Consider the following 25,854-nt stretch of genomic DNA (forward strand, 5'->3'; position numbering starts at 1 on the left):
ATGTTTGGATGTTATTAAACCTGAACTGCATAAAATCTACCACTTCCCAGGATATTTTCCATAAATCCATTTTGTTTTCCCACTGAAACAAATTTCTTTTCTCCATCATGTCATGCCACGCAGTTTGAAGATGCGGCATTCTCATGTGCTCCTTCTATGTTTTTGTCTTTATTACTTTTGCTATGAAATGGAAAAGTGAGTCCAGGAGACCTAAACCTGTACCTTTCTGAGACACCAGTAATAGGGCTTATTGCCAGTGCTGGGCATCGATGGAGGCGGCATTCGTGTAGTTTGACTTCTATATTTGGGGGGGTAGCTCCAGTCAGGTCAATGGGGCCACACGTGGGGGGGGAGCAAATTCCGTACCTGCCCGAGGCTTGCAGTTTGGGGCGGCAATGCTCTCCCATCCTCCCAAACTATGCCCATGGTGGAGGGTGTCCTCCTTCTGGCCATCTTTGGTGTTTGTTCATATTGAAGTTAAAAGATCCCATAGCAGTGTCAGTGATAAGTGTTGTTCTAGACAACTTTTCCCCTTGTCAGTAAAATAGGTTGGAATGTCCAAAGCTGTATGTGAGCTATAGCTGAGAATTTTACAGCTGATACCTTCTCCTACACAGTCACTGTATTGTTGGCATTTCTTTGTAAAGTACTTTGGGATACATGTAAAAGATATTATATAAAACAAAACTTTAACCTATTCATCGGTTCAGCCACGTGATATCACTGCATTGGACAGAATATCATCCTCATCACTGATTATTTACGAAGTGCCATAGATGTTCACGGACAAACAAAAGACCTGCCTCAAATTGGTTACTATCCCAGTTAGATATAATTACAACAGCACATATGACTTTGAAAGCAGTGGTGAATTTATTACATTTCATGCATGGACTTTTTCTGCAAGCACATATAGTAACTTTGGTTAATCTTAAATATAGTGACCTAAAAAGCTGATCTTTGGTTTTTATTATAAACTGATGTGTGGTTTAAACTATTTAAGTTTAAAAAGAAAAATTATTCCTAACTTTTTTAAAGTACATTTTAACACCGTGAAGTATATCTAACCCAACTGTGATGCATTCACATACATTCCTGTCTCTCTCCTCCCTCTTCCTCCCCACTGTAATTATGTGACTAGAGAAATTGGTAAGAGGGTAAAGGAGAAAGAGGTTTGCTTTTATCAGTCGGCGTAATGAACTCTCTTGTCCCTCACTGTTTATTACCTTCTTAGTATGCCAACCTAGGACAACAATATTAAGGGAAGCAAGCACTGCAATCCTTCGTATGATGATATTTAAATACGAAATGCTACATAGACTGACATTTCCATCCAATACAAAAGTTTGATATCAAACCCCAATGCTTTGGGGGTGAAATGATATGACAATATAGGGAAATAAATTATTGCTGACTATCCAAATAACTAGTTCATAGTACCAGCAGATGCCTTTCCTTCCCCCCCCTCTTTCCCTAATAAAGCCTGCTTCTAATGATGACAATACATTAACCTACTGCTTATTGCTAAAATCAGGGGAATATCAGCAAGCAAAAGGAATTGTGTGTATGGTTTCAGGAATTTATCACAGGTCTGGCATCCCCTTTTTTCCTGAGTAAACTGTTAAAAAGTCATCTTTTAGCATTCATGCCTCAACAAGCTTCTCTGATTCTTGGAAAGGTTTCAGTGCTTAAAGAGTCAAGTGTTTACAAAGCAGGAATGATTCCATACAGTAAAATGAAATACCCAGTACCTAGGTTATCTATTCAACTCCTAGAAGTTTTGCTGTTTATGCTGGACTTGTAGCTCAGGAAGGAAAGAAAAGAACCTGTTGAAACTCATATTAACAGACAAACTGCAAAGGAGAACAAAAAAATTTTTGTGTTAAGACATCATGAAGACCAATGTTTATGTAATAAACATCTTTAAGAATGGCCTTAATATTTGACTTGATTTCATTTTCTTCAACATGGCCACAGAGTTATTTACAACCTTTGCATGATGAAAAATAGACAGACAGAATCCCTTTCATAACTGAAACAGCAAGTAATCTCAAAGCTATTCTATACTACATACAGCTAATTTATAAAAGGATGCACTTCTCGTGAAAGGCTGTGTAAAAAATGGCAAGTGGACAGGCATATCACAGACTTTCACATATTTACAGTTTCTCAATAGGTGGTGCTAAGGAGTGTCACAGTGCAGGGCAACTGCACCTGTATTTCCCCTCAATGGTCCAGCAAGGCTACCTACTCTCAGACTTCCAGCTCCCCAGCTGTTGCCTTTCTGGGTACAGACCCACATCTCTCTCCCTTCTGAATGGGGTTTTTCCAGGCTGTACAGTTCCCTGCCTTCATTGTGTCATTGCCAACAGAGGCAAACTGCCCAAGCACACCTGCTTACTTTCTCTTCAGAGACGGATATCACAGTGATTGTCAAAAGTTATAAGTTAGCACACAACTCTTTTTATGGAAGCCTATTTTATTCTTAAGGTAAAAGCACTACAGAGAAAACATATTAATAATATCAATAAAATACCTATACACATGCTTAGCAGTTTACCAGAATTAACCCCAAGCCTAAAATGGATACTGGCAGGACCAGTTCTTCACTTCCCCAACCCAAGAGGAATTCTTTGTGGTTCTAGTTCATCACAGCTTCAGCTCAGAACAAGCACCTAATCTTATCTATAGTAGACCCAGCCCTACCACCTCCATCCTAAGAATTGGGGCTCTCCATGGACTGGGATCATGTCAGTTTGCTAGCTTAGGAAAAAGGCCTCGAGCCAGTTTAAAACCAGGCTATTTATCCAAAAATCTTTTCTTTGTTTGCTGATTCCTGTAGAATCCAGTCTGAACTAGTATACGTGCACCCCTACAGGGGATAGCTTCACAGGGTTGAGAACCAGAGGAATTATAGTAGCATATGCCCCCTCGATCTAGAGAAACATCCTTAATCTTAAAAGTTCACATTGTTTCAAAAGGTCCTTTGAAGAGCTTTATAGTCCCACAATAATACATAACAATTTGCATTTTAATACAATGAACTCCAAAGATGTACCTAATTCAATAAGGTTTAATTTATGTCACTGAAGTTTGTCCAAGATATTACAGGATATTGTCAGTCTGTCACAAGGAGTATATAAACTCTTGTGTGCTTAAATAAACCACAGAGGGAAGGATAGCATCATCTAGTTAAAAGGGAAGTTTGTTTTGCAGTGCAACAACAAGATGCCAACCTACATGTGCTAATGTAGTTGATACATTTCTACATGTAATTAGGATTTATTTATAGGACCTGTATAAGTCTTTAAATGCTGCTGCCCTGAAAGCAAATTATTGGGCAATATATTTGATTTTTAAAAAATGTTTATTTTTAATTTATTTTGCATTTAATTTTTAGTGTTAAAATGCTAGCTCCCCCATCCCTGCACAGGCCAATAGTGACAAACAAAAAGGAACACAAAGTATAAAAACAACCAGTAGAAGAAAATAAATACACATAGGTCATACCTAGCAGTTATACTCAGTGCATCATATTCCTGTCTGATCAAATAATAAATAGTTATTCAGATATCCAATAATTTATATTCTGAATTTTGGAGAATTAATCAAATTATAATAAACTTCGGAGTCTGTGAACATATGAATACTGCCTATCTCTTACTTGTTCGTGGTATATATTAAAAGAGGGGACAGAAGTAATTTCTAATGGGACATAAACCTGAGTGTTGTTTTGTTAAGCCCTTCAGAGCCTGTTCTCTGTTTACATGTGATTTCTTCAAATGTCAGTCCCCTCAAGAACACAATTTTTGCAAGGAGCTCAACCTTTCATGTATAGATAGCATAGCTGCAGTGACAATGTTAGATAACTTCCAAAAGGTGAGGTCATTCAAATGACTTGGAAGAAACAATACATCTCTTTCACTTACACGAGCCTATACAGAAAAAATATCATGTGATTTCCTTGCTGTACATCAAAGAGGAAAGAAAGGTTACTCAAATTTTTAAAAATAAGCCGTTTAAAAATCAACTATAGCAAATTCTGAAGGAGTTGAATCAGATCACTGCCATCACTTCCACATATATTTGTTTGCACTCTCAGGTCATTGTAAACCCTTCTTATATGTCTCAGTAAAAGAAGTAAAACTGTATACTGATGTATCAGAAATTTGAGTCTCCACCGCTATTATGTGTAATACACAATGCTGCTGAGAATTTTATGTAATGAAGCAGTTTTCAAACTAAGACCTTGCAGATCCAATATTATGGCCAGGTTCATATTTTCATCTAAATTAAACCAGACATAACTAGTAAACAGACTGCTTCAGACATAATCCAGAGATCCAGCAGTTCAGGAAACAGAGGGATTCAACTCACACTCTGAGATTCAAGTTAAAATAGCACATTTTACATTGGCAGGTTGGTATTTTTTAAAAACTGTTTCAGGAAAAGGAAAATGCTTAAATTCCCTCAGCCCACCTCAAATCACCACACTTTTCATTGTAATAGCATCAGTATAGATTATTTGTTGGACTTTCATCTCTGGGCCAAATTGTCTCAGGTCTTCTATTATAATAATAATCCATTGAGGCACTGTCTTACAAAAGGTATCTTAAACCAAGATTCCTTCTTTCCCATCTCTGGTAATTGTTCACTTTAAAGTTAAAGATCCCATGATATCTTGTCTAGAAAGAATAAGAGATAACTCAGCATTCCTGGTACACAATCCTTCCATCTGTAAAAGAGATTCTAATGTTCAAGGTTTTGCACAACGTTAAATATCTTAGTGAGAATGGAATAACCTAAAAGAGACAACCTTTTAGCGTAGCAAAACTCAGAGGTAGTTTAAAATAAACTGCTATCACTGATGTCTCCAGGGTTAAGCATAAGGACTGGTAATTTCAGATATGGAAAATGATGACTTTTTAGTGGCAACCATGGTTACACTAAGCGTAACCTAATAAATGGTAAAACCGGCATTTATACTGATCAAAAGTATTTTTATTGGCTGTTTATACCAGGAAAAGATTTCAAAACAGCCAGGAATACAGAAAATAGATAGTGAAAAAAAAATCCTTGATTTTTAAGTCACCTTTTCTCTCCGTTTTTTAATTTTCTGAGAGTTGTGAGCAACCACCCAACATAAAGAGGTACATTTGAGCAATCAGAATTAAGATGCTCACTGAACACTGCTAAACAAGTAGAAAATGAGAGGAGGTGATATTTAGAAAAAAGCAGTTATCACACATGAGCTGAGAGACTATATCTGAGATAAAAACAGCATTTTATGCTTTGGTCTTTATCAGTGTTTCCAGTTACTGATGTTAACCTGTAAAAGCATGAGGAACTCTTTACCGATGAAATTCATAATACATTTCACTAGAATTTATTTGTAAGGAGAGCAAAAAGCAATACTTGCCAACTTTGATCATTCCACTTTAATTATATAATTTGTATTCAGGATTTTTTATCATCTTGGTATGTCTATAACAACATTTGCATTTAATGTATCATGAATACTAAAAATCATGTCTCTTTTGCTTTTTTTTTTTACATTTAAGAATTAAGTAACGATTATACCTTTTTAAAAAATGATACTGACCAACAGAAACTGAGACTGGAGCTCACTGTAGGTAACTTATTGACTCTCTTGTCCTGATAAATCCAACATACAAGTTAGCAACAGTACGGCAGAAACAGAGTCAAGAACAAGAAGTCAGAAAAACAAACAAACAAACAAACAAACAAACAAACAAACGCTTATACTTCCACCAGGATAAAGTCTTTGGCAGGCTCAACCTCGGTAGTATGGCTGGCTAGGGGTTAGAATTGGCTAACCATCTCTCTCCCCTCTTGTCAAATCACATTGGCCAGGAAAGGCAAAGTTTCAGCTAGACTGAATACCCCAAGGAGAGCTGTAACGAGGGGGCACAAAACATCCTCAGAGGGGCTAACATTACTGATAAGGATTGCTAACAACTGATTTTAGGTCAATTATCGTATTGCTTCATTATTATTCTCTGTTTATGGATAAATTTTATTATTTTCAGAGAAAATAAATGACCTCTTGTAAAAGGAAGCTATGGACCCTTGAACAGTTCAAATCCCAGCAAAATAAAAAATGAGAAAAGACAGCCAACTGGTACAAAATAAATTTCCTGTCCACACATGATTAGACAATTCAGTCTGTTTTTCATTTATCCTAAAATAAATCCTATTCTTTGCAAGAACACCCACTTTTATGATATCATATGAAAAGCACTAAATATCTTTTAGACTGCAAAACTGCATAACAACATACAGTAACTTTCCCTTTATGGAGCCCACAAGAAAGCAAATCTCTGAACTATGCTAATAAAATCTACAGATTCAGTAAATTCTAACAAAGCTTATGATTCCTCTGCTGATAGAACCTTCATGGGAATAACAAAATCTTGCTAGGTCTAAGTTTCATATATTGAGTCTGCAATTTTTTATACTCTATCACAGTAGGTGCATAATAACTCATGAGCTACTTCAGTTGTCTGTCTTTCTGGACCGGTCAATTTGGCTACCAGCATAAAACAAAACAGTGAACAAGCTGGGAAGGGTAGGTGTTAGCAAAGTCCATTCAGTTAGGCCTATTCACAACCATTGGTTAGAAGGGTGAGAATGTGTGAACAGTGACAAATACTTCTTGTAATGAGATAACCATTCCAAGTTTCTATTCAGATCCAGTTTGATTGTGTCAAGTTTGCATATGAGTTCCAGCTCTGCAGTTTCTCGCTGAAGTCTGTTTTTGAAGTTTTTTTGTAGAAGTATGGCAACTTGCAAGTCAGCTACAGAGTGTCCTGGGAGATTGAAGTGCTCTCCGACTGGTTTATGGATGTTACCATTTTTTATGTCTGATTTGTGTCCATTTATTCTTTTGCGTAGTGACAGTCTGGCTTGGCCAATGTACATGGCAGAGGAGCATTGCTGGCACATGATGGCATATATTACATTAATAGATATGCAGGTGATATGCAGGGTTAGCAGATATGCAGTCTTATGGTGTGGCTAATATGGTTAGGACCTGTGATGGTGTCACTAGAATCGATGTGCAGGCAGAGCTGGCAACGGGTTTGTTGCAGGGATAGGTTCCTGGGTTAGTGTTCTTCTTGTATGGTGTACAGCAGCCTGGGCTTGGGCTTTCTTATGACATCCCCATCATTGATGTAAGGGGATGCAGTGTCTACACTGACACTGTGTTGTCCTAACTAAGCCGACAAAAGGCCTACATCTCTCGACGAGGTGATTTTATTTTGTCGAAAAAACAGGGCAGTTTTGTCAGTGGATGGTTGATTACAGTCTGTACATCACTTCTATTTTGTCAGCTTTGGTCGACAAAGCTCTCTAGTGTAGACCAGGCCTAAGTCAGAATTGTGGGGCACTTACATCAGCGGAAGCCAAATTTAAGTGAAGACACATCCACAGTTAGCTCGAAGTAAGCGCTTCCATTGACGTAACCATGTAGCATAGACCAGGCCTATTTGTATCAACTCAGAAAAATGTTCTGGGCATCCGTGTAGACAGCTCAATGAAGACCTCTGCTAGGTGTGCATCATTGGTGAAAAAAGGAAAGGAAATGTAAAGATGTATAGGACTAGGATGGAGAATAATGTGAAAATATTACATTACCCTTATTAGAGAGACAACCAACTGGGGACCAACACAGCTACAACAGCACTGCAAACAATTTATTATATTTATATAAATCAAATGTATAGCATCAAAATACAGCATTCGATTCTGGTAACCCCATTTCAAAAAGGATTTGGCCAAAACAGAGAGGTTTCAGAGACAGACAACCAGAACAATTAAGGGCATGAAAAATCTTTTTATATGAGGACAGACTGAAAGACTGGAATTTATTTATTTATTTATTTATTTTTTAAACCACAGAGAAGAGATTAATAGAATTTACCTAATTAGAAATAAGACACAAGTTTTTAACAGTGAGGGTAAATTAGCCACTGAAACAAAGTATCAAGGGAAATGGTAGATTCTTCTTCTCTTCATGTCTTCAGATTAAGACTGGATGTCTTTCTGGAAAATATACTTTAGTCAAACAAAAGTTATCAGGCTCAAAACGGGTAAACTGGATGAAATTTAATGGCCTCTGATATCCAGGAGATCAGATTAGATGATTTAATGGTCCCCCTTCAGGCCTTAAATGCTATGATTACAAAACAGGGGACATGATAAAAGTATTCAAAATAAGGAATGATATAAAGAAGCCAAATAGGGTGAGTAGAAGTTCTGTCTCATAATATATGAACTAGAGGTCATTCAATGAGAAATTCAGCACTGATAAAAAGAAATACTTTTTCACACAATCAAAAATTGGCCTTTGCTATGATATATGATTGAGGCCAAGGGCTTAGTAAGATTCAAAAAAGGATTAGATATCTACATCAATAATAAAAATACCCAGAGTTATAATAGTATTCTTTCTACAGTAAGTGTTTTGGAAAGGATATAAGCCTTCATGGATAAAGAAGGGAAAGGAGTAGAAATTAGCAAACAAGAGATCTACTTTAGTCATGCAGGTTATCTTTGACTAGTACAGGGTCATTCACAACTGTGTATTTCCTATTACTAATTATTTACATTATCGTAGCACCTAGGAGTCCCAGTCATGGACCAGAAACCCACGGTGGTAGGTGCTACGTAACAGAACACAAAAAGACAGTCCTTGCTGCAAAGAAAGCACTATTTAGATTGTAAATTATCTTGCTGCTGAATGGAGCAGATAGAAGAAGATTAAGATAATTAAAAGAAGACTAAACAGGACAACTATTTGATATTTCAGATTAATGTTAAGGGCTAACAAGACTGACAATTAAGAAAGGAGCTCAGTGGTTTTTAATGGTAAGAAAATAACCAAGCCTACATCAAACACCAATGAAAAGTTTTCCTCCTTTACTTTGGTCTCCCCTTAACACCTTCTGAAGCCTGTTTACGCCACATGGAAATTAGACACATGTTGCCAACTTCTGCATATGTTCATTTTTGTGGTCAAGCTGTCCTATTATTTTAAAGGTGTAGTCATGCAACAAAAACAAAGAAAATCTCTGCTTCAATCTCCTGTTCCTGTTTAGCATTTGCCATCTGGCCACAGAAGAAAAAAATGAAAGTAATTTAAAGTATTTAATAATAAATATTACGTTGTTTTTCCCCTCGGCCATATTTAGCTTGTAGCCCAGGGTAAAGACTCTGACTCTAGAGAACAATTTGCTGTTGTTAGCTGAGCACTTTATTAATCAGAGTATGATGTGGTTTCAAGGATGATCGTTTTCCCACCCTTCTGCATTATTCAACTCATACAATTTTATCTCTCTAGGAGGTATGCAGCAATGAACTGGGATTACTTTGATTTTAAAAGTGGATGCCACCATTTATGTATTTCATGGAATACTCAAATATGCCATGTACTAAAGCCTGTCTCTTACAATGAAACCCACCAGACAGACAAGCTGCTTTCCATATGAAATAAATAGCCATTGATGGACCTATCCTCTATGAATTTACCTAATTTGTTTTTGAACCTAGTTATAATTTTGGCCTTCACAACACCCTATGGCAATGAGTTCCAAAGGTTGACTATGCATTGCATGAAGTAGTACATCTTTATCTTTTGCTTTAAACCTGCTGCCTATTAATTTCATTGGGCGACCCATGCTTCTTTTGTTATGTGAAGGAGTAAATAACACTTTCTTACTGACTTTCTCCACACCATGTATGATTTTAGAGACCTCTATTATATCCTCCCTTAGTCGTCTCTTTTATGAGATGAACGGTCCCAGTCTTTTTAATCTCTCCTCAGATGGAATCTGCTCTAAACCCCTAATAATTTTTGTTGCTCTTCGCTTTACTTTTTCCAATTCTAATATATCTTTTTGGAGATGAGGCAACCAGAACTGCATGCAGTATCAAAGGTTGGCGTACCACTGATTTATATAGTGGCATTATGATGTTTCCTGTTTTATTATCTATACCTTTCCTAATGGGTCCTAACATTGTTAGTTTTTTTGATTGTCACTGCATATTGAGCAGATATTTTCAGGAAACTACCCAAAATGACTCCAAGATCTCTTTCTTGAGTGGGAACAGCTAAGTTAGATCTCATCATTTTGTGTGTATAGCTGGGATTGTGTTTTCCAATGTGCATTACTTTGCATTTATCAACACTGAATTTCAGCTGCAATTTTATTGCCCAGTCACCCAGTTTTTTAAGATCCCTTTGAAACTCTTAGCAGTCTGCTTTAGACTTAACTATATTGAGTAATTTTACATTATCTGCAAAATTTGCCACCTCACTGGTACCCCTTTTTTCCAGATCATTTATCAATATGTTGAACAGCACTGATCCCAGTACAGATCCTTGAGCCCTGCTATTTACTTCTCTCCATTCTGAAAACTTAGCATTTATTCCTACCCTTTGCTTCCCGTCTTTTAACCAGATACTGATCCATGAGAGATCCTTCCTTCTTATCCCTTGACTGCTTACTTTCTTAAGAGCCTTTGGTGTGGGATTTGTCAAAGGCTTTCCAATAATCCATGTACACTATATCAACTGAATCACCCTTGTCCACATGCTTGTTGACCTCTTCAAAGAATTCTAATAGATTGGTGAGGCATGACTTCCCTTTAAAAAAGCCGTGTTGACTCTTCCCCCAACATATTGCATTTATCTATGTGCCTGATCATTCTGTTCTTTACCACAGTTTCAACCAATTTGCCTGGTATTGAAGTTTGGCTTAGTGACCTATAACTGCCTCTGGAATTTTTTTTTTAAAAATAGGGGTTATATTTTCTACCCTCCAGTCATATGGTACAGAGGCTGATTTAAGCGATAGTTTATATCACACAGTTTGTAGTTCTGCAATTTCATATTTGAGTTCCTTCAAAAGTCTTGGGTGAATACCATCTGGTCCCAGTGACTTACTACTGTTTAATTTACCAATTTGTTCCAAAACTTCCTCTACTGACACCTCAGTCTGGGACAATTCCTCATAGGCTGTTCCTGACACAGACATTCATAGAAATAGGATGAGATTTTAAAAGCAACACAGGGGATTTAGCCATATATCTTCCTCTAAAACAAATGATCAACTAATGTGTAGCTAAATCCCCTGCACTGCTTGGAAAAAATCTGACTTAGTGAACTTCTGTTTTCTCAGATTTTGAGAGAAATAAAGATTATAAAGTCAATATACTGTATTTTAAGCAGGCAGTGGAGTCAGGTTAACACTTTACATCATATGCAACATGTTTAATTGGTTGTGCTATTTACATTTTTTTTTGTATTGTTACATCAGATGCAATATAGAAATAGGGGAGAGAGGGAGTTAGTGCTAGAGTGATTACTGGAGGGCAAGGGGAAATGCTAAAGGGAAGTGATTTAAGTTTTTTAAATTGGTGGTCACAGAAACGATAACGCAGGGTAACACAAACTGAACAACTGCTAGGCACACTCAAGGTATATACAAGATTTATATCTCCCAAATTTCCTGATTCCTTGAATTTAGCTATAATTGATCCTTTTATTAGTTATAGCTCATTGTAAGGGAACTTTGAAGGCCCACGCCTACAAATATATACACACTACCAATCCTGAGCAAGAACAAAGTTAACAGAACAGTGAACTAACGTCTTTAGGGATGAAAACAAGAATAGAAAGTATCAATGAACAATATTTTCATTTTCTAGTGTTAAGGGAAAGGGTTTGGTTTTCTGCAATTAAATATTTGCACATTTCTCAAGCCTGATTCAGTTTAAAGAAAAAAATCACAATGTGGAATCTGTAAATGCTTTTGGGAGCTACTGAAAATTGGCTTTTGCAACACTGAAGCCCATGCCAGGCTATAGGAGCCAAGTTAAATCATAATAATTTTAAAAAACTGAACTGGGCCTGAATGTATACATTTCACACAAATATAGAACCAGAACTCTGGATGTCACTTGTGAAACTGAATTGCCCAATTATACAGTACTTACAACTTTCATGCAAAAAATCCACAGGAGAACCATTAAACATACATGTAACCTGGCTAACTTTATTTATTTTAATATATATGGCATTACATTTCATTATTTCTTAAAGGCCTTTAAGATTTATAGAAGATAAATAAATTGGGATCAGATTTGAGACTATAGATTTTGAGTATTTGACTAGTAACCTCCACAGTAGAATGTTTTATTTAGGAAATCAAAGCAACCTTTAACCTAAATCTTTCCCTGATGTCTTTACAACACATCACAAATCTTTGGGGGATGCCAGAGTACTGTGTGCATTACAGTGACCTGAGGGAGTTTAATTTACTTTCTATGATCACTTCAAAATCATAACTGTGAGAACAAAGAAAAAACTGAAAATAAAAACTGAAGTCTTTTACATTTTTTTAAATGACATAGCTAGGTCACAATAAAAAAAAGCAGCAGGTTTCTTTATAAAAGTAAAATACCTTCCCCCCTCCCTTCACAGACACTATAATTTTATGCAATTAGGAAAAGCTCAATACTTTCACAGTTTACATTTCAAATTGTTTATACTGAAACGTACATACAATGATGATTAAAAAGTTGGGAAAGGAGACATTAGAACCTTAGGAAAGTAGCGATGTGTGTGTGGGTGTGTGACAACCAAGAATGCTCAGTAATTTGTTCTGCAACAGAGCAAGAGAAGCTTTCCAAATTCTTGACCAATGCTGTGAATGTACAAAATAAAGTGTCCATTAAATTGTAAAGTTTTGCGAAAAGTCAGAGCTGTGAGGAATAAAGGCTTTTCTGTCCTATTAACACTCGCCTGTATCAGCCTCCCAAGTAACATGTTGATAATTTACACATAAGATTAAACTTTGCCACTTCATTCACTAATATTTGCCTAGCACCCTGGTTAAGAATCCTGCTATTTACATTTGTTTACTCCACCACAAAAACCCTCATAGCATCAGGACAGAGGTTGGAAAACACCACGTAGACCAATAAAATCAGCTCTTGAGTTTGCATATCACCACCAGTGTTTGTTCCTGCTTTAATCCTGTTTGCACTTGGTGCTCTCTATCACTGGCTTGAGTTATTTACCATCCACCTATCAATCGTGAGTGTGTTAAAAACCATTTCAGAAGTCTTAAGATTCTGAGGTAAGAAAGAAGACATCCATTCTTTGAGATCATCAAAAGGATGCTCAGAACCATCAGTTTTAGTGTCCTCATACTCTAATTTGATCAGGTAGATCAGCGGTTCTCAACCTTTTTTTCCTGAGTACCACTCGGGTCAGGTACAGTCGGGTCAAGTACCACTGTACCTGACCCGAGTACCACTCAGGAAAAAAACGGGGGGGACTTTCGGCGACAGCGGGGTTGCAAATCCTTTTTGGCGGCAGGGTTTCGTGGGGGTGGGTGGGACTTTCGGCGGCGGCAGGGTTTCGCGGCGGCAGCAGGGGGGACTTGCGGCAGCGGTGGGGTTTCGCCGCGGCAGCAGGGGGGACTTGCGGCGGCGGGGAGGTTTCGCGGCAGCAGGGAGGCTCGCGTACCACCCAGCCTTCTTCCAAGTACCACCGGTGGTCATTAAAATTTAACAACATAGAGCAACGGTTAAATGTCATTTGTCTAAATTTTACGCATATCTGTGGACTACATCATCTGCAAGTGTGGATTTATCAAAGAAGCTTCTGTATAGTGTGCCTGCGCTGTAGGGGTTGATTAAACTACTCACCCTCAGATCAGTTTCTATGAAGTGACGTGGCTAACACTTGGGATTGTCATATTAAAGGCTTAGATTCTATTTTGAGCTTTAACAGAAATAATGTTACTCCTTCTGTAAAATGGGGGGACTGGAAGCTTGCCTCCACTGTAGAGCAGTATGAGGCACTGCTCAATAATAAGTGAAGTGCACAGAATTATCAACACCAGTCAACAAAGAAGTGAGACTTGAATTGATCCCCTGGTTCCCAGTCTACCACATCTTCCCCTATGCCAAAGCATATTTTAATGTGGAAAAGAAGCAAATGTTGTCATTATGTTTGTGTCCCACTCAGAAGTTCTGCTCTATGTGGCTGCTTCAGCAAGCTCTATGGAGCAGGAAAGCAAGTGCACTGCAGATGGAACAGTCAGAGAACTGAAGAGCAAGTTTCTAAGATGTTTTACGGTGCATGTGCAAATCACGTGTTCTCTCACAGGACCAGTACCTCATTGTGTATATATAATATATGTGCTCAACATGATGCAGTTAACTACCACTACCCTGACACCATCTGTGATACCATTGCACAAACACAGAATTAAACAAAAAGAGCTGTAATAATAATTTCAACTCTGTCAGAAACATAGAGGAAAAAACTTCAATGTATGTCAAATGGAAGATGATTGAGTTAGAAGAGAAAATGCTATTTTTTCAACCTCTTAAAAAGATGAAGGTGAGCAGGGAAAATATACAGTTAAACTATGATTAATTTTAATACTAGAAACAAAACAACAGTTTTGGTTGCATTAAACTCAACTACTCCCTGGGCAGCAGCTGGCAAGGATCTGCTAAGCAGTCCTGATTTACAGTTTCAGAACTTTCATGGGTCATTCAACATGAACACCTTTGTTTGTCACACACATACCACTAAAAAAATTTATTACCATTTAAATGAGGCTTTAAATCTCTTAATGACATGTTCTGAAAGTTATGACATTCTTGGTACTGCTGCCTTTCTTCAAAGTAAAAACAAACTTTTATGCAAACTTTATTATTAATATTTTTGGAAAGAAATAATGTTTTAAGCTATTCCATTACAATCTGGGGCAATTATGGCTTACTTAGTTAAATTTGGCTAAAGACTAACCTTTGCTAACTTTCAACCCATTGAAACTCATTTGGTGAAAATCTAAATACAGGAAAATAATGTGAATTTTGATAGGATCTTCCCATGGATTATCGGGAAAAATAAAAGTAGAAACCCAAAATACAGCAAACTTGACAACAATTTATTCTTATCAGCAAGTTAAAGAAGTATGGGTTGAATGAATGGATTATAAGGTGGATAGACAGTTGGCTAGATAATTGGGCTCAACAGGTAGTGATCAATGGCTCGATGTCTAGTTCACAGCCGGGAACAAGCGGAGTGCCCCAGGGGTCGGTGCTGTGGCCAGTTTCATTCTCATCTCCATTAATGATCTGGAGGATGGGGTGGATTACACCCTCAACAAGTTTGCAGATGACACTAAACTGGGGGGAGTGGTAGATACGCTGGAGGGCAGGGATAGGCTACAGAGTGACCTAGACAAATTAGAGGATTGGGCCAAAAGAAATCTGATGAAGTTCAGCAAGGACAAGTGCCAGCAGCTCGAGGGAGGTGATATTTCCCCTCTATTCAGCACTGGTGAGGCCTCATTTGGAGTACCCCTCCCCCACAGACACACACAGAGAGAGAAAGGATATGGACAAATTGGAAAGAGTCAAGTGGAGGGCAACAAAAATGATTAGGGGCCAGAGCACATGACTTGTGAAGACAGGCTGAGGGAATTAGGCTTGTTTAACCTGCAGAAGAGAAGAATGAGGGGAGGATCTGATAGCAGTCTTTAACTACCTGAAAGAGGGTTCCAGGGAGGATGGAGCTAGGCTGTTTTCAGTGGTAGTAAATGATAGAACAAGGAGCAATGGTTTCAAGTTGCAGTAGGGGAGGTCTAGGTTGGATATTAGGAAAAGCTTTTTCACTTATTTTGTTTAAGAGCTTTTGGTGAGAGACCTTCTCAAAGCCTTTCTGACAGTCCAACTACATTATATCAGCAGAATCACCGTTGTCCACATGCTTGTTGACCAGCTCAAAGAATTCTAATAGATTGGTGAGGCATGACTTCCCTTTACAAAAGCCATGTTGACTCTTCCCCAAATGCAGTGTTTATCTATGTGTCTGATAATTCTGTTCTTTACTATAGTTTCAATTTGTTTGGTACTGAAGTTAGGCTTAACTGCCCTGTAATTGCAAAGATCACCTCTTGAGCCATTTTTTAAAATAGGCATTACATTTACTACCCTCCAGTCATGTGGTATGGAGGCTGAGTTAAGCAATAGGCTATATACCACAGTTAGTAGTTCTGCAATTTCATATTTGAGTTCCTTCAAAAGTCTTAGGTGAATACCATCTGGTCCCAGTGACTTATTACTGTTTAATCTATCGATCTGATCCAAAACCTCCACTCTACTGATACCTCACTCAGAGTTTTGGAAAAATGTTGGTATATTTTACTTTCATGGTATCTGTAGCATACTGTACAGTGAATAGTAATCTAGATTTAACAATATACAGTGAAGTCCATGAGTCAGGTAAATGCTACTTTTCTTTTCACATATGATTGGCTTGAGTATAGGCAGACAAACATTAGGTGATTTGTATGTCTTTGAACCCATTAAGGTTAAGAATGCATTAAAAACATGGCTAGGCATTGCTGAAAGAAGACTTGTTTTATGGATCGCAATTCTAACCTATCTGACAGTTTTCTACTAGTTGGACATTATAAAAACAAATGGCAGTTTCTCCTCATCAGTAGAGTCAGTATAGTCTCAAATACAAAGTCCTGGAAACTGTAATACTCACGGCGACACAGGGCAACTGTAATAATAGATTCAGTGCTATGAAGGTCAGGCTGACAACAACAAAGAGAAAATCCTTTCCTATACATACTTTTAAGCTTCCTGTTTCCAGTCTCTCATGATAAAAAGCCTAATTTCCAAATGTGAAAAACATAGTGCTGTACTGTGTGCAATTTGTCCTGTATAAACACAGTTTCACAAACACACAATCCCTCACAGAGGCATAGCATCCATGAAATACATTCCTTTCTCTCTGTAATCTATATATTCTAATAGATATTTCCTCCAAAACTGCCATTTTATTATAAAAAATTGGAAGATATTATCTACCCATTTGAAAAATATTATTACTTTTAACATCTTACTATATTAAAACAAAATCTCAGTAGAGTAAAATATTGTAATAAAAATGTTGCTAGATAAATGCTGAAGCAAAGTCAACAGAGAGGAAGGATTGTCTAGTGGCTGGAGTACTAACCTGGGACTCAAAAGACTTAAATCCAATTTTCTGTCTGTCACCGACTACCTGTGTGACCTTGGGAAAGTCATCTAGTCTCTCTGTGCCTTAGTTCTCCATCTATAAAATAAGAAGAATAGTACTTCTCTATCTTACAAGGGTATCCTGAGGATAAATACACTAAAGACTGTGAAGTTCTCTGATACCACAGTAACAAAGGCCATAGCATAGATAAATTAGATAAAATAGATTAAAAAAACAGAGGACCAATGGATAATCTCCTTGGCCCTGATACAGGAAGCAATCCTTATATAGCAGAGCACTTAAGAACTTGCTTAAAGTTAAGCATCTGCTTAAGTCCCTTATTGAATAGGGAAGACTTAAGCACATGTTGAGTATTTAGGTGAATTGGGACATCTGTGAACAGTAATAACTGGCCACTGGTGGCAGGAAGTCCTGTTCTGCACCAATAAAATCCTCCTGAGTTTTCAAATTCAAGATTTTGGAAGGGCACAGGACAGGATCAGAAAGGAAGTGTGATCAACAGAAAGTAGCTTTTTAAAAATATGGTGATTGATTTATTTATAAAAGCTACATTTGTGTTATGATGTGTACTTGGGTCTTCTCAGTTGACTATAGGTCACGGTTGTTAATTTGAATTTGGAGGAACAACTGCAATTTGTAACCTTTCAAAAGCAGCTGAAAAATTTTAGTCATGCACAAAGTTCCATGATAGTAAATATGTAAAAAAAAGACTGTAAAACTAATGAGGAATAATGCCTTTAGGACTTGTTATTCTGGCACACTTCACCCAACACCCTATGAAAAAAATGACAGCCATGCTGGACCTGAGAAATATAGCCTACTCTAGCTCAATAACTGGCTGCTGAAGTACTAGTCAAGGAAGAAAGGAATGTCATGCAGCAATTTTCTGGATTCAAAATTTCAAACTAAGCAATCCTTTTTTATTTGCAAATATACAAAATTACAGGGTGGCAAAGCTTTCCAGAAAATGAAATGAAAATGATTAGAAGGAATTTTTTCTTTAAAGATCACACTGGACGAGGGAAATGATTCTATTTGATCTTTTGAACTAGGTTCCACTTTTTCTACTTTCTTGAAATGTCAGAAATCTTAATTTTGGTGAGAGGTGAAGAATGTGGTACTGCACCTCCTTGTTGCTATTTGTATTGTACATTTGCTTTTTAGGGCAAAGTAAGAAAACACCCACTTGGCTGAGGAAAACCTCCATTTAACACAAGTACTGGAGGCATTCAGTGAAATATACTTATTTTAAATCCACATATATACTCCAGCTGCTTCTGTGCCCCGGTGTGCCAGCTTCACAATGTTGAAGCAAGTATGGCATTTCAGCCACTTTAATTTCAATTTGTTGCTTCTAATACCCTGCATTTCCAAGGAGAACTTCTCACATATTTCATTCCATGTGATTATTCCATGTTTATTCCATCTGCCCCTTGAAAGATACACAAGCCAGGTTTATTATCTGCAAAATTATTATTATTATTATCTGCAAAATGTAAAGTTAAAAATCAAGATGTTGTACAAGTATTCCTCTCTTTATAAAGTTAAAAGGGGAATGTTTCGGTTTAAAATAAGACCAATGAAAATGCAGAGTAACTCCATAGACTTCAGTAGCGTTATTCTGGTGCGTGTGAGAGCACTCCAGTATTTGTATTTCCTGATCTATAGTGCATTTAGTTAAAAGAATACTGTACAAAGCCTCATAAAATCACCTAAGCTATTGACAAAGACATCAAGAAGGTCTTGTGTGAAAGACTTCAAGGTTGTACATTATTTTGAATCTTTGTTGCAGCATAAAATTTAAACACATACACGCACACACCACCTGAATTTCATGCCACTTACTGTAACAAACCAGGACAGATGAATTACAGTATGAAAAGAGACAGAACACATCCCAGTTTTATGTTTTGATTACCAAAAAGTTATTAATTATAGGGCATTCCTGCTACTACAAAAAATTAGGCAAGAGACTTCCTGCCTTTCATGATATTTGGACAATATTCACACAAGGCAAAGATAAATTTTAGGCCTAACAATGTTAATTTAATCATCACCAAAAAACAATATAGGTAATTTTCTTCTTAATTATTGTTGTCATTGTGATCTTTGTATGTCACACTGAAGGTCTGGCCTCAATTCCCAATCATAGTAAAATTAAGCCATCTAGCCACTGAATTACTGTCACAGTCCAGGGCAACTGCACCTGTATTAACCTTCAGTGGGCCAGCAAGCCACTCTCAGGCTTCCTGTTTCCCTGGCCATCACCTCTTTTGGGTGAAGACACACACATCTCTCCCCCTTCTGACTCGGGTATCTCCAAGCTGCACAGTTTCTTGCCTTCACTGTATTATTCCCAGCAAAGACAGATTGCCCAAGCCAGACCTGCTTATTTTCTCTTCAGAGACTGTTAACAGTGTAACTGCCCTCTTTTTATGCAAGCCTATTTTATTCTTAAGGTAAAAGCACTACAGAGAAAACAACTCATTAAACATGAAAAGAACCTACATGCATTCTAATAAGCTTACCAGAGATCACCTCAACTCTAACATGCCCTCTGGCAGGAACAGTCCTTCAGCAACCCACCTAAGGGGTTTCCTTGTGATTTCAAAGTTCATCATAGCTTCAGTTCAGAACAAGCACTTAGTCTTATGGGGACTCAGGCCCAGTCTTTCCATATGTTTCCTAAGGATTGGAGCCCTCTATGGACCAAGGGTACTGTCCATTTGCTGGATCAGGAAGAAGGCCCTGAGCCTGTTTAAAACCAGGCTATTTATCAAAAAATCCTTTCTTTGTCTGTTGGTCTCTGGAGAATCCAGTCTGAACTAGTGCAGGCACCCTGTATTTGAGGGGCCTCGGAACTTAATTGGGAGTTTTACAGTTGAGAAGATCCTGGGAGACTACAACTCCCATGATGCCTTGGGGGAAAAGGAGAGAGACTCTTCCCCGCCCAGGGAGCTCAGAAAAAAAGCAAATGTGGATTCCATTTTGGTTTTGGGGTGGAGCGCAGCTGAGGCTGGAAGCTGCTGCTGAGAGCCTGCTGGAGTTTTTGATCGAGCAGGGCGCGTCGGAGGTTGGTGGCATTGCCCAAGCCAGGGTAAGGTCTGAGCCTGGAGCTGACTGAGGTGGGCCTGCGGTGAAGGTGCTGTGTGTTGCCTGCCCCCGCTCCCCGCTTTTGTATGGAGCAGGACTTGGAAAGGAAGGGGCACAGCAGAGAGACTTTGACTGAGCCTGAGAAGAGGCAGAGAGAGAATCCCTTCAAGCAGGGCCAGGACTGCTGACATTTGGTTGGGCCAACTCCAAATCTTCAGCTTGATACCTTGGCTGAACTAATACATTGAACCAACAGGGTGCGGTCGTCTTCTTCAGATCTTCAACCACGCCCACGCAAGCAAGGGGCTAGGGCTCTAAACTCATGGGGAGTGTAACTCCAGAGGTAGGGTAAATAGTGGCAGTGTAAATGCCAGTTAGACAAGTTTAATTTATTACTGTATACTATATTTATTAATTGATTTATTTAACTGCCCCTGTGGAATTAAAATAGTAGTGATGTTTAATTTCAGTCTGTTATGCCATATTTCCTTAACTTGTTAAGTAAAGGTGTGTTAACTCTAATTTAAGTATATTGGATGTATAGTCTGCATAATTGGTATTTTTGAGTTCGACCCATGCCACAGATGATTATTATTATTAGACTAGGTTTGGTCCTGGAAGCTCCCAAGGCACGCTATTGAGCGTGTACAGCAGGGTCCAGCAAGGTGGAGGCACCACCAATTTTAAATTCCTTTAGGAATAAAGGGACTGCAGCAGAGGAGTGGAAAGAGGATTCCCACCTATCCTACACCATCACTGGGATACTCAGGATCTCCTTTGTTGTCAGCAACCTTAGGTGCCCTTGCACACAGGTGAGAGTTGCCTGCTTCCAAGTAATCCAGAAAAAAAACTAGTATACTCCAGTCTTTCGAGGGGGTAGCTTCAAAGGGCTTTAAATTAGCAGGAATTACATTAGCATCCCCCTCCTTGTATATACAATTCCACAATCATGCATACACAATTGCACATTTAATAAAATGGATCCCAAAGGTATTAAACCTAATTCAATAAAATTTACCTTAATTCCATAAGGTTTGTCCACGATATTGCCGGTCTTGCCACAATTACCATTCACCTTTCAAAACAATAGGCAGTGATTCCATGCTTTTCTGGATTTCCTGGGGAAACTGTTTTTACATGTGATTTTCTATCTGCAATATCACTACACCTTTGCATTCGCACTTCTGTCGCATGAGATGTATTGGACTAAGCTAAGAGCAAAATCTGATTTTCTTCTAACTACTTTCAACTTCATATTGAAATGGTATGATGAGTGCTTTTCATCTTTTCATCTACAGGAAGTCATTACTTAGTCTAAAAGGCCTACCCTTCTGGATGAAACATTTAGTTAAAATCACAAAAATACAACAGTAGAAAATGTCTCTCTCTCTTTAAAATGTGCTAGCAATTATCCTAGAAATTACAGATCAGTAAGACTTACTTTAGTATCCAAACTGGTTAAAATGTTTATGTAAAGCTATTTTAAAACACATTAATCAGAACTACAAACAATATCCTTCATCTGTAGTGGAACGCAAAAATGGTCAAATATGGGTGCTCCCGGGGTCCATGCATACTTAATCTGTCTCAGACCTGTTATTTTTTCCCATGTGAGCCTCTGACCACTGAAAATTCTGACAGAGAAAGTCTGAAACTCACAATCTCTCTGCATATACCTTTCTCAGAATCCTATTCCTATGTACTCCAATGTTTCTCTTGGCTCTCTTCACAGCAACACATCCCCTCAGCTCCATTCACACACACTTGCTCTTATAATTATCCAGCAGCGGGATTACTGATTCAGTGCCAGCAAATAGTATTTTGCCTCTCATGTCATGGTAAAAAAAAAAAGTAGTTCCATTCATGTCTGCAACTCAGTTTAAATAAAGGAAAAATGTGGCTCTTGGTTTTGGGGACAAAAAATAAACAAGTAAAGGAAAAGAAAAGAATAAGAATTTACAGATACAAACAGACAATATGAAACTCCTCACACTATCCCAGCTGTCATCAGAGCTCTAGTTCTGGTGACTGCATACTGTTTGAATATTTTTATTCACTTGTTTACATAACAGTCAAACAGTTCCAAATAACATAATGCATATGCTCTACAACAACTACAGTGCCTGGGTCATTTCAGCTCCACGGCAGCAACTAAACCTGCCTGAATCTATCATTCAAACAAAGTGAATTAAATAATAAATAATACCAATTTACAGCTCAAAGGAAAACTGTCTTTCAGACTAGTTCCTTGACATACGATTCAGACCTCACCCCTCTTCTTGCCAAATTTCAGAAAGCTAGTTATTTCTTTTGATTGCAAAATGTTCATTGTAGCTCAAGGAAAACATTGTACTTACGATCTAACATTTTATGGCAGAAGGAGCTTGTATATATTGCAATAAATATGTATGTTTTAAATAAAAAATAAATATTCAAGGGGGATTATTTGTATTTTTATATTTATTCAGCTAGAAATAAAACATTATGTAGATAGCTAGCAGGGACTCAGACTGTAGTTTTATTTATGTGAAAGACCACAAGTTTCAAAATACCATCCACTCCTCTCCTTTCAACAAATCCACACCCATATTTACTAATAATACTTTAAATAAAAACTGGAACTTAGTTGATCATTACCATTAGTTTTTCACTAAAGAAAAGGAAATCCAAAGTTTTTCATAATATACTGACAAAAACCCTATCATAAATCAAAAGTGTTATGAAAAAAGAATGGACACCAATAACATCACCCAGCTGATATTTTCATGAGTTCCTAACATTCTGAATGTTGAGTTAGGCTTATTAGTGAATTATATTCACACAAAGTTTTCCCCTTTTAATACATTCTTTGTGTTTCTAAGAAAATTATTCTCTATTCCTTGTTTTTAAATCAAACTGTACAGAATATTAACAGGATCCTACAGTTTAACTAACTTTTCCAAGTGTATCTTCTGTTATCACAAGACATTTGTAAATGTTCCTAGACACAATTTGGGTTTTCTTAGCTTAGCAAGAATCATTCATACTTATTTTAAGATAAATAGTTAGCCCCCTACACTTCAACACCCTTTCTCCCCTGCCAGCTGTAGTGAGAAAAAGCCCACAGTGCGGCAGCTGTTTACCAAAACCAACAAAGATTTTAGCTGGAAATATTTAAAGGGACATCCAAAATTTGACCTACCTTAAAATCATCATCTGCTGAGGCACATCCTTTGGGCTCTGAATATATATTTTTGTTTAAAAGAAATTAATCTGTCAACAAAAACAAAAAAAATAACCATTGCTTTTGCAGGAGCTACAAAATTTTGACTTCCATTTGCAAAACACAGAGGGAGCATAAATCAACTAACAAAAACTAACAGAAATGTATTGCTGGGCCCACCCAAGAAAGTAAACAGAAATGCCATATTGATTTCAAGTTCCAGCAGAAACATGGGGGAGCGGGGGGAATAAGTGGGTAAAATGAGAAAAGAAAAAAAAATCAGAAAGAAATGTAGAGGGCCTGATTTTCTGCTGCCTGGCATCCTGTCATCCAAGATGGTATATAGAACTCTGCTAGCGACAAAGGAAATTTATAATTTGGTAACGTTTAATACTCCTTTTGCACTAGCTCTGCACAGTTGTAAATGACACAATATTAAAGGCAGAATAGAATGAGGCCCTTAATTTTCAAACTTCCTTGAGGAGACAATGGATACATTAAAAAAATGTTAATAGTGGACAGTATCCCTTTAAAAACATGCATAGAAAGCTGAATTTATGACATAATGTTAGGTATTGACACTATTAAGGCCCTATGTATCAGATGCACCTGATTGATGTGGGTACTTAAACTGACACAATTGTGCTTCAGAATCCAAGCTTTTATTTAAAAAAAAAATTACATGTAGGCATTTGTGAAGATAACCTTCAAAATATAAATGAAGAGATGATATTTATCTGAGTATGTCAAAGGCTCAGAGAAGAGTGAATTGGCCTATTCTTCTCAATGTGATGCTAGCAATGAATTATAGTAAAAAACACTTTAAATTTAATTATTCCACTGCTGATCATATTATTCGTAACGTATTTCTCCATCATTGTTGGACAAAGTGGTATTTACTAGGATACAGTGCAGTGGGGCAGCTAGTGGATGTTGAGGTTATGCTGGAGTGGAGAAATAAGTAATTCAACCATCTCCCAAAATTTAAAGTCATCTGCATGCCTGCCCAAAAGAGGAAGGCAAAGAGAAGGTGCATTCCTTTCTCTGTGCCAAAAATATCAATGTATTATGTTTTCCTATACAAAATCTTGCAGCACAATGAAAATTGAGAGTTTGGAGGCAGTGTCAAATAAATTAAATTGATCAAATATCAAAATAAACAAGGGATACTGTACTGATTGTCACTCTGAATGTGAGGGGTTAAGTGAGGTGGAGAAGGGCTTGGTGGAGGGTAACGCTTCATAATTCTGGGGCTCCTGCTACATAGTCAGGGGCCCACAGACTCATAAAATGCAGCAATGTGTAACAATGCGCAGAAAATCTTGGCCACTTTCAATTCTCTATACTGTATACAACATAGATTAGGTCCTTCACAATGACTCAATAACTAGAATTTGAGGAAAATTTTACTTTCCACTGCAATGTCACACCGATACAATATTTCCATTTCATTCTCCTACATTTAATAAATGTGCGACACCTCGATATTATATTGGATATCTAGAAATATCCAGTACAGATAAATTTGTTTTATCTTTCAAAGTATCATCTTTACAGATTACATTTAAAGAAATGAAATCTATTGCCACTTTGCTTAAACCAAATCCTACAGTCTTTACTTCTGCAAAATTTCCAGTGAAGTTTACATACATAAAGAATACAGTCCTAAATCTGTAAGAGTAAAGTATGAAAAATCCCTTATAAGTTCAGTAGAAGTGTGGGAAAGATCTGATGTCAATTGGAAACAGAGCTATGAATGCCAAAAAATGGCATTTTTCAGTGGGAAAAAAACCTATGTTTTTCTTGGCCACTTGACTATCTTAGGATGGAAAACATATGCCCCATAAAGGGGCATCCATATGTATGTACATTATACATACTGCCAATCTAATGCTGTTCACTGACATCATAATCCTGGAAAGGCATGCATGTAGGGGCACACAGAGATCTGGTGTGCGAAGCATACACTACTTCACTTTTCTATTCCTGTGATGCAACTATACTTATCTGGGATGTTTTCTGAGTTTTAGCTAAAAATTGTTTCAAGACTACAGTTCTGTAAACAAGCACTTAATACAGAGAAAGAATTTGAAAAGCAGCTAGCTAAGGACACAAAAACTAACAGCAAAAAAAAAATTAAGTATATCAGAAGCAGGAAGCCTGCCAAAGAGTCACTGGAGTCAATGGATAATGGAGGTGCTAAAGTAGCATTCAAGAAAGACAAGAACATAGCAGAGAAGCTAAATTAATTCTTTACATTGGTCTTCACTGCAGAGGAGATAGGTGAGAGCCCCACACTTGAGCCATTGTTTTTAGATGACAAATCTGAGGACCTGTTCCAGATTGAGGTGTCAATAGAGGAGGTTTATGGACAAACTGATAAAGTCACCAGGATCAGATGGTATTCACCCAAGACTTCCGAAGGAATTCACACATGAAATTGTGTCACGTAACC

The 25,854-nt window shown here is 37.5% G+C and overlaps 1 protein-coding gene across 10 annotated transcripts in view; it reads right to left on the reverse strand.

Annotated features, from left to right (window-relative positions):
- The window catches only part of B3GNTL1 (UDP-GlcNAc:betaGal beta-1,3-N-acetylglucosaminyltransferase like 1), a 261,980-nt gene that overhangs the window by 76,743 nt on the left and 159,383 nt on the right, over positions 1-25,854 (reverse strand). Inside the window, exon 2 of one of the 10 annotated variants that reach the window (XM_067547691.1) lies at positions 23,379-23,449. The exons of 8 other annotated variants lie outside the window; for them this stretch is intronic. The gene's annotated coding sequence lies outside the window, so the exon portion shown is untranslated. Of the gene's footprint in view, positions 1-21,873; positions 21,922-23,378; positions 23,450-25,854 lie in introns of those variants that run through there. One more of the 10 variants, XM_067547692.1, reaches the window with a different exon arrangement.

The sequence above is a fragment of the Emydura macquarii genome, unplaced genomic scaffold (genome assembly GCF_026122565.2).
Source record: "Emydura macquarii macquarii isolate MOO-44397 ecotype Brisbane River unplaced genomic scaffold, CSIRO-AGI_Emac_v2 contig_1230, whole genome shotgun sequence".
Classification (NCBI taxonomy): Eukaryota; Metazoa; Chordata; order Testudines; family Chelidae; genus Emydura; species Emydura macquarii.